Raw genomic sequence first — 8,189 nt, 5'->3', positions numbered from 1 at the left:
ATGCTAAATGCCTTCTATTCTCGCTTCGAGGCAAACAACCCTGCACCATGCATGAGAGCACCAGCTGTTCCTGACGACTGTGTGATCACGCTATAAGTAGACGATGTGAGTAAGGCCTATAACAGGTTAACATTCACAAGCCCGCGGGGCCAGACGTACTACCAGGATGTGTACACGGTACATGCGCTGACCAGCTGGCAAGTGTCTTCACTGACATCTTCAACCTCTCCCTGACCCAGTCTATAATACCTACATGTTTCAAGCAGACCACCATAGTCCTTGTGCCCGAGAACGCCAAGGTAACCTGTCTAATTTACTATCACCCCATGCCACTCAGATCTGTAGCCATGATAGGCTTCGAAAGCATAGCTCACATCAAATACCATCATCCGGCTGCATGGGGATTCAACAGGGATGAGGCTGCATGGGTATTCAACAGGGATGAGGCTGCATGGGGATTCAACAGGGATGAGGTTGCATGAGGATTCAACAGGGATGAGGCTGCATGGTGATTCAACAGGGATGAGGCTGCATGGTGATTCAACAGGGATGAGGCTGCATGGGGATTCTACAGGGATGAGGCTGCATGGGGATTCAACAGGGATGAGGCTGCATGGGGATTCAACAGGGATGAGGCTGCATGAGGATTCAACAGGGATGAGGCTGCTTGGGGATTCAACAGGGATGAGGCTGCATGGGGATTCTACAGGGATGAGGCTGCATGGGGATTCAACAGGGATGAGGCTGCATGGGGATTCTACAGGGATGAGGCTGCATGGGGATTCAACAGGGATGAGGCTGCATGAGGATTCAACAGGGATGAGGCTGCATGGGGATTCAACAGGGATGAGGCTGCATGGGGATTCAACAGGGATGAGGCTGCATGGGGATTCAACAGGGATGAGGCTGCATGGGGATTCAACAGGGATGAGGCTGCATGGGGATTCAACAGGGATGAGGCTGCTTGGGGATTCTACAGGGATGAGGCTGCATGGGGATTCAACAGGGATGAGGCTGCATGAGGATTCTACAGGGATGAGGCTGCATGGGGATTCAACAGGGATGAGGCTGCATGGGGATTCAACAGGGATGAGGCTGCATGGGGATTCAACAGGGATGAGGCTGCTTGGGGATTCTACAGGGATGAGGCTACATGGGGATTCAACAGGGATGAGGCTGCATGGGGATTCTACAGGGATGAGGCTGCATGGGGATTCAACAGGGATGAGGCTGCATGGGGATTCTACAGGGATGAGGCTGCATGGGGATTATACAGGGATGAGGCTGCATGGGGATTCTACAGGGATGAGGCTGCATGGGGATTCAACAGGGATGAGGCTGCATGGGGATTCTACAGGGATGAGGCTGCATGGGGATTCAACAGGGATGAGGCTGCATGGGGATTCAACAGGGATGAGGCTGCTTGGGGATTCTACAGGGATGAGTCTGCATGAGGATTCAACAGGGATGAGGCTGCTTGGGGATTCTACAGGGATGAGTCTGCATGAGGATTCAACAGGGATGAGTCTATCAATGACTCCTAACCAGATTCACTGAGCTTGAGTAATTTTGACAAAAACAATGGATATAATGTTGCCCTAAGTATTGTACATAGCTGGTAGAATGTTTTTCAAAACTGTAATGGCTGCCAAAGGTGCTTCCGTCACCTCAGGGGGGTGAAGACAGACGCAACCAAGACATCTTTGAAAATGTGGAGCAGGTTGTGTAGATCTGTAGAAAAAAATGTAAATAATGAATCCCTGTTTTTGTGTATTTACATTTTAAGGCAATAAAATGTGACAAATGTACAAAAGGGAGTGTAGACTTTCACTGGGCACTGTACACAGTGCACTACTTTTGACCAGAGCCCTATGGGACCTGGTCAAAAGTAGTGCACTATATATAGGGACGCAGGCCTGGGGAGGCCTGGGGAGTAGATTGGGACGCAGGCCTGGGGAGTAGATTGATGCATCAGTACACAGCAGCAGGACAAGCCACTGACTGATGTTGATCAAGGCTCCGTCCCAAACTACACCCTGTTCCCTATATAGTGTACTACTGTCGACCCGGTCAATAGTAGCGCAGTATAGGAATAGGGACACAGCCAATATGGGACACAGCCAATATGGAACACAGCCGATATGGAACACAGCCGATATGGAACACAGCCGATATGGAACACAGCCAATATGGAACACAGCCAATATGGAACACAGCCAATATGGGACACAGCCAATATGGGACACAGCCAATATGGGACACAGCCAATATGGAACACAGCCGATATGGAACACAGCCAATATGGGACACAGCCAATATGGGACACAGCCAATATGGGACACAGCCAATATGGGACACAGCCAATATGGGACACAGCCAATATGGGACACAGCCAATATGGAACACAGCCAATATGGGACACAGCCAATATGGGACACAGCCAATATGGGACACAGCCAATATGGGACACAGCCAATATGGAACACAGCCAATATGGAACACAGCCAATATGGGACACAGCCAATATGGGACACAGCCAATATGGAACACAGCCAATATGGGACACAGCCAATATGGGACACAGCCAATATGGAACACAGCCAATATGGGACACAGCCAATATGGGACACAGCCAATATGGAACACAGCCGATATGGGACACAGCCAATATGGGACACAGCCAATATGGGACACAGCCAATATGGGACACAGCCAATATGGGACACAGCCAATATGGGACACAGACAATATGGGACACAGCCAATATGGAACACAGACAATATGGGACACAGCCAATATGGAACACAGCCAATATGGGACACAGCCAATATGGGACACAGCCAATATGGGACACAGCCAATATGGGACACAGCCAATATGGGACACAGCCAATATGGGACACAGACAATATGGGACACAGCCAATATGGAACACAGCCAATATGGGACACAGCCAATATGGAACACAGCCAATATGGGACACAGCCAATATGGGACACAGACAATATGGGACACAGACAATATGGGACACAGCCAATATGGGACACAGACAATATGGGACACAGCCAATATGGGACACAGCCAATATGGGACACAGCCAATATGGAACACAGCCAATATGGAACACAGCCAATATGGAACACAGCCAATATGGGACACAGCCAATATGGAACACAGCCGATATGGAACACAGCCAATATGGAACACAGCCAATATGGAACACAGCCAATATGGGACACAGACAATATGGGACACAGCCAATATGAAGATCCTCACTGAGGCCTTAGCTGTGGCTTGTGTCACCTCTCTCTCTCTCTCTCCCTGTCTCTCTCTCTCATACCTTCCTCCTTCAATCAGCGCCTGGGACTGAGGGACCACTCATCCCACAATCCTCCCGTTCATCTCATCATCCAGCCTCGCCATCAAAGGCTCAGAAATCTAGATGTAGTTTCTCTGACCGCTTTGGTGGAGATTTGAGGAAACAACTTCCCTGACGAGAGACTCAGACTACCAGAGATTAAGAATATCTACTAGAACCTTTGTATCTAATCCAAATAGAAATGATTGATAAATATATTTTTATTCATTTAAACAGGCAAGTCAGTTCCTCTTTGGGCTCGGTGTCAGAGCGCGAATTGCAGAGCGCGAAATTCAAAAAATACAAAAATCGTAATATTAAACATTCATGAAAATACAAGTGTCATACATCATTCCTTTGCTTAGAATCTTGGTAATCGAACCGCTTTGTCCGATTTACAATAGGCTTTACGGCTAAAGCATAGCATTTGATTGTCTGAGGACAGCGCCCCGCATACACCCCGCATAAAAATATTTTTCTAACCAGCAGAAGCGTCACAAAAATCATAAATAGCGATAAAATAAATCACTTACCTTTGAAGATCTTCCTCTGTTCTTCCTCTGCAATCTGGGTCCTTTTTGGTTGGAATTTCAACAGGCCAACATAAGAATGGCCTGGAAGCTCAAAAAACACATTTTCTGGGTGGATTTTCGCCTGCCATATCAGTTCTGTTATACTCACAGACATTATTTTAACAGTTTTAGAAACGTCAAAGTCTTTTCTATCAAATACAACCAATTATATGCATATCCTAGCTTCTGGGCCTGAGTAACAGGTAGTTTACTTTGGGCATGTCAGACTATCCAAAATTCCGAACACTGCCCCCTAGCCCAAAGAGGTTTTAAGAACAAATTCTGATTTACAATGACGGCCGACACCGGCCAAACCCGGAAGACGCTGGGCCAATTGTGCACCGCCCTATGGGACTTCCAATCACAGCCGGTTGTGATACAGCCTGGATTGGCTGTGATATTTGTGGCTGGGGAAATCGGGTCAAGCGTCCAATGTAGAAATCGACCCTGTCATTTCCTGGATGCTAAAATTCTACACTGTTCACTCAATTTCAGTTAATGTAAGAAAACAAGCACTGAATAGCTTAGGGAATCATTGTACCATCTAAATTGGTGTGAAATATATTTTCAATAACATCAATTATTATTTTTTCTTTTACAGCTGTTTGAAGGTGGAGGACCAAAACAGAATCTGAATCTCTCTCTCTCTCTCTCTCTCTCTCTCTCTCTCTCTCTCTCTCTCTAAGCATAAGGGGAAGGATTAGTGGGTAGCTCCTAAGGGATAAGAAACACCCACCTGGGTAGAATGACACGGTGTAGCACGGTGACTTAACAAAGAGTTGAACTTGGTTATGTCCCAAATAGCACTCTATTTCCTATATAGTGCACTACTTTTGACCAGTACCCATTAGGGAATAGGGTGCCATTTGGAGCACAGCCCTGTATAGTTAACTCTGGAATGCTGGATTTCCCAGAGGTTCTTTTTAATAGATTTTCCTCAGGCATATTAATCTTCTCTCTCTCTCCTCTTCTATCCTATCATCTCTAACCACTCAGCACCTACCCAGATGATCTCTCTCTCTCACTACTCTCTCCTCTTCTATCCTATCATCTCTAACCACTCAGCCCCTACCCAGATGGTCTCTCTCTCTCTCTCACTACTCTCTCCTCTTCTATCATCTCTAACCACTCAGCCCCTACCCAGATGGTCTCTCTCTCTCTCACTACTCTCTCCTCTTCTATTCTATCATATCTAACCACTCAGCCCCTACCCAGATGGTCTCTCTCTCTCCCACTACTCTCTCCTCTTCTATCCTATCATCTCTAACCACTCAGCCCCTACCCAGATGGTCTCTCTCTCTCCACTACTCTCTCCTCTTCTATCCTATCATCTCTAACCACTCAGCCCCTACCCAGATGGTCTCTCTCTCTCCCACTACTCTCTCCTCTTCTATCCTATCATCTCTAACCACTCAGCCCCTACCCAGATGGTCTCTCTCTCTCTCACTACTCTCTCCTCTTCTATCCTATCATCTCTAACCACTCAGCCCCTACCCAGATGGTCTCTCTCTCTCCTCTTCTATCCTATCATCTCTAACCACTCAGCCCCTACCCAGATGGTCTCTCTCTCTCCTCTTCTATCCTATCATCTCTAACCACTCAGCCCCTACCCAGATGGTCTCTCTCTCTCCACTACTCTCTCCTCTTCTATCCTATCATCTCTAACCACTCAGCCCCTACCCAGATGGTCCTCTCTCTCTCCCACTACTCTCTCCTCTTCTATCCTATCATCTCTAACCACTCAGCCCCTACCCAGATGGTCTCTCTCTCTCTCACTACTCTCTCCTCTTCTATCCTATCATCTCTAACCACTCAGCCCCTACCCAGATGGTCTCTCTCTCTCTCACTACTCTCTCCTCTTCTATCCTATCATCTCTAACCACTCAGCCCCTACCCAGATGGTCTCTCTCTCTCTCCCACTACTCTCTCCTCTTCTATCCTATCATCTCTAACCACTCAGCCCCTACCCAGATGGTCTCTCTCTCTCCCACTACTCTCTCCTATTCTATCCTATCATCTCTAACCACTCAGCTCCTACCCAGATGGTCTCTCTCTCTCCCACTACTCTCTCCTCTTCTATCCTATCATCTCTAACCACTCAGCCCCTACCCAGATGGTCTCTCTCTCTCCCACTACTCTCTCCTCTTCTATCCTATCATCTCTAACCACTCAGCTCCTACCCAGATGGTCTCTCTCTCTCTCCACTCTCTCCTCTTCTATCCTATCATCTCTAACCACTCAGCCCCTACCCAGATGGTCTCTCTCTCTCTCACTACTCTCTCCTCTTCTATCATCTCTAACCACTCAGCCCCTACCCAGATGGTCTCTCTCTCTCTCCCACTACTCTCTCCTCTTCTATCCTATCATCTCTAACCACTCAGCCCCTACCCAGATGGTCTCTCTCTCTCTCACTACTCTCTCCTCTTCTATCCTATCATCTCTAACCACTCAGCCCCTACCCAGATGGTCTCTCTCTCTCCCTACTCTCTCCTCTTCTATCCTATCATCTCTAACCACTCAGCCCCTACCCAGATGGTCTCTCTCTCTCCCACTACTCTCTCCTCTTCTATCCTATCATCTCTAACCACTCAGCTCCTACCCAGATGGTCTCTCTCTCTCTCACTACTCTCTCCTCTTCTATCCTATCATCTCTAACCCACTCAGCCCCTACCCAGATGGTCTCTCTCTCTCTCCACTACTCTCTCCTCTTCTATCCTATCATCTCTAACCACTCAGCCCCTACCCAGATGGTCTCTCTCTCTCTCACTACTCTCTCCTCTTCTATCCTATCATCTCTAACCACTCAGCTCCTACCCAGATGGTCTCTCTCTCTCTCCCACTACTCTCTCCTCTTCTATCCTATCATCTCTAACCACTCAGCCCCTACCCAGATGGTCTCTCTCTCTCTCCCACTACTCTCTCCTCTTCTATCCTATCATCTCTAACCACTCAGCCCCTACCCAGATGGTCTCTCTCTCTCTCCACTACTCTCTCCTCTTCTATCCTATCATCTCTAACCACTCAGCCCCTACCCAGATGGTCTCTCTCTCCCCCACTACTCTCTCCTCTTCTATCCTATCATCTCTAACCACTCAGCCCCTACCCAGATGGTCTCTCTCTCTCCTCCACTACTCTCTCCTCTTCTATCCTATCATCTCTAACCACTCAGCCCCTACCCAGATGGTCTCTCTCTCTCTCCCACTACTCTCTCCTCTTCTATCCTATCATCTCTAACCACCTCAGCCCCTACCCAGATGGTCTCTCTCTCTCCCACTACTCTCTCTCTTCTATCCTATCATCTCTAACCACTCAGCCCCTACCCAGATGGTCTCTCTCTCTCTCACTACTCTCTCCTCTTCTATCCTATCATCTCTAACCACTCAGCCCCTACCCAGATGGTCTCTCTCTCTCACTACTCTCTCCTCTTCTATCCTATCATCTCTAACCACTCAGCCCCTACCCAGATGGTCTCTCTCTCTCACTACTCTCTCCTCTTCTATCCTATCTAACCACTCAGCCCCTACCCAGATGGTCTCTCTCTCTCCCCACTACTCTCTCCTCTTCTATCCTATCATCTCTAACCACTCAGCCCCTACCCAGATGGTCTCTCTCTCTCCCACTACTCTCTCCTCTTCTATCATCTCTAAACCACTCAGCCCCTACCCAGATGGTCTCTCTCTCTCCCACTACTCTCTCCTCTTCTATCCTATCATCTCTAACCACTCAGCCCCATACCCAGATGGTCTCTCTCTCTCTCCCACTCACTCTCTCCTCTTCCTATCCTATCATCTCTAACCACTCAGCCCCTACCCAGATGGTCTCTCTCATCTCCATGCCTCTCTCCTCTTCCTATCATCCTCTAACCACTTCAGTCCCCTACCCAGAATGACGTCTCTCTCTCTCGCCTCACTACCTCTCTTCCTCTTCTATCCTAATCATCTCTAACCACTCAGCCCCTACCTAGATAGTCTCTCTCTCTCTCACTACTCTCTCCTCTCTATCCTATCTATCTCTAACCACTCAGCCCCCTTACCCAGATGGTCTCTCTCTCTCACACTCTCTCCTCTTCTATCCTATCATCTCTAACCACTCAGCCCCTACCCTAGATAGTCTCTCTCTCTCTCACTACTCTCTCCTCTTCTATCCTATCATCTCTAACCACTCAGCTCCTACCCAGATGGTCTCTCTCTCTCCCACTACTCTCTCTCTCTTCTATCATCTCTAACCACTCAGCCCCTACCCAGATGGTCTCTCTCTCTC

At 48.1% G+C, this 8,189-nt stretch overlaps 1 pseudogene; it reads right to left on the bottom strand.

Annotated features, from left to right (window-relative positions):
• Positions 1-568: 568 nt before the first annotated feature.
• LOC120039576 lies at positions 569-1,972 on the bottom strand (annotated as a pseudogene).
• Between the last annotated feature and the right edge of the window lie 6,217 nt (positions 1,973-8,189).

Source organism: Salvelinus namaycush, unplaced genomic scaffold (assembly GCF_016432855.1).
Source record: "Salvelinus namaycush isolate Seneca unplaced genomic scaffold, SaNama_1.0 Scaffold2803, whole genome shotgun sequence".
NCBI classification, from domain to species: Eukaryota; Metazoa; Chordata; class Actinopteri; order Salmoniformes; family Salmonidae; genus Salvelinus; species Salvelinus namaycush.
This window is presented reverse-complemented; position numbering and strand designations above follow the sequence as displayed.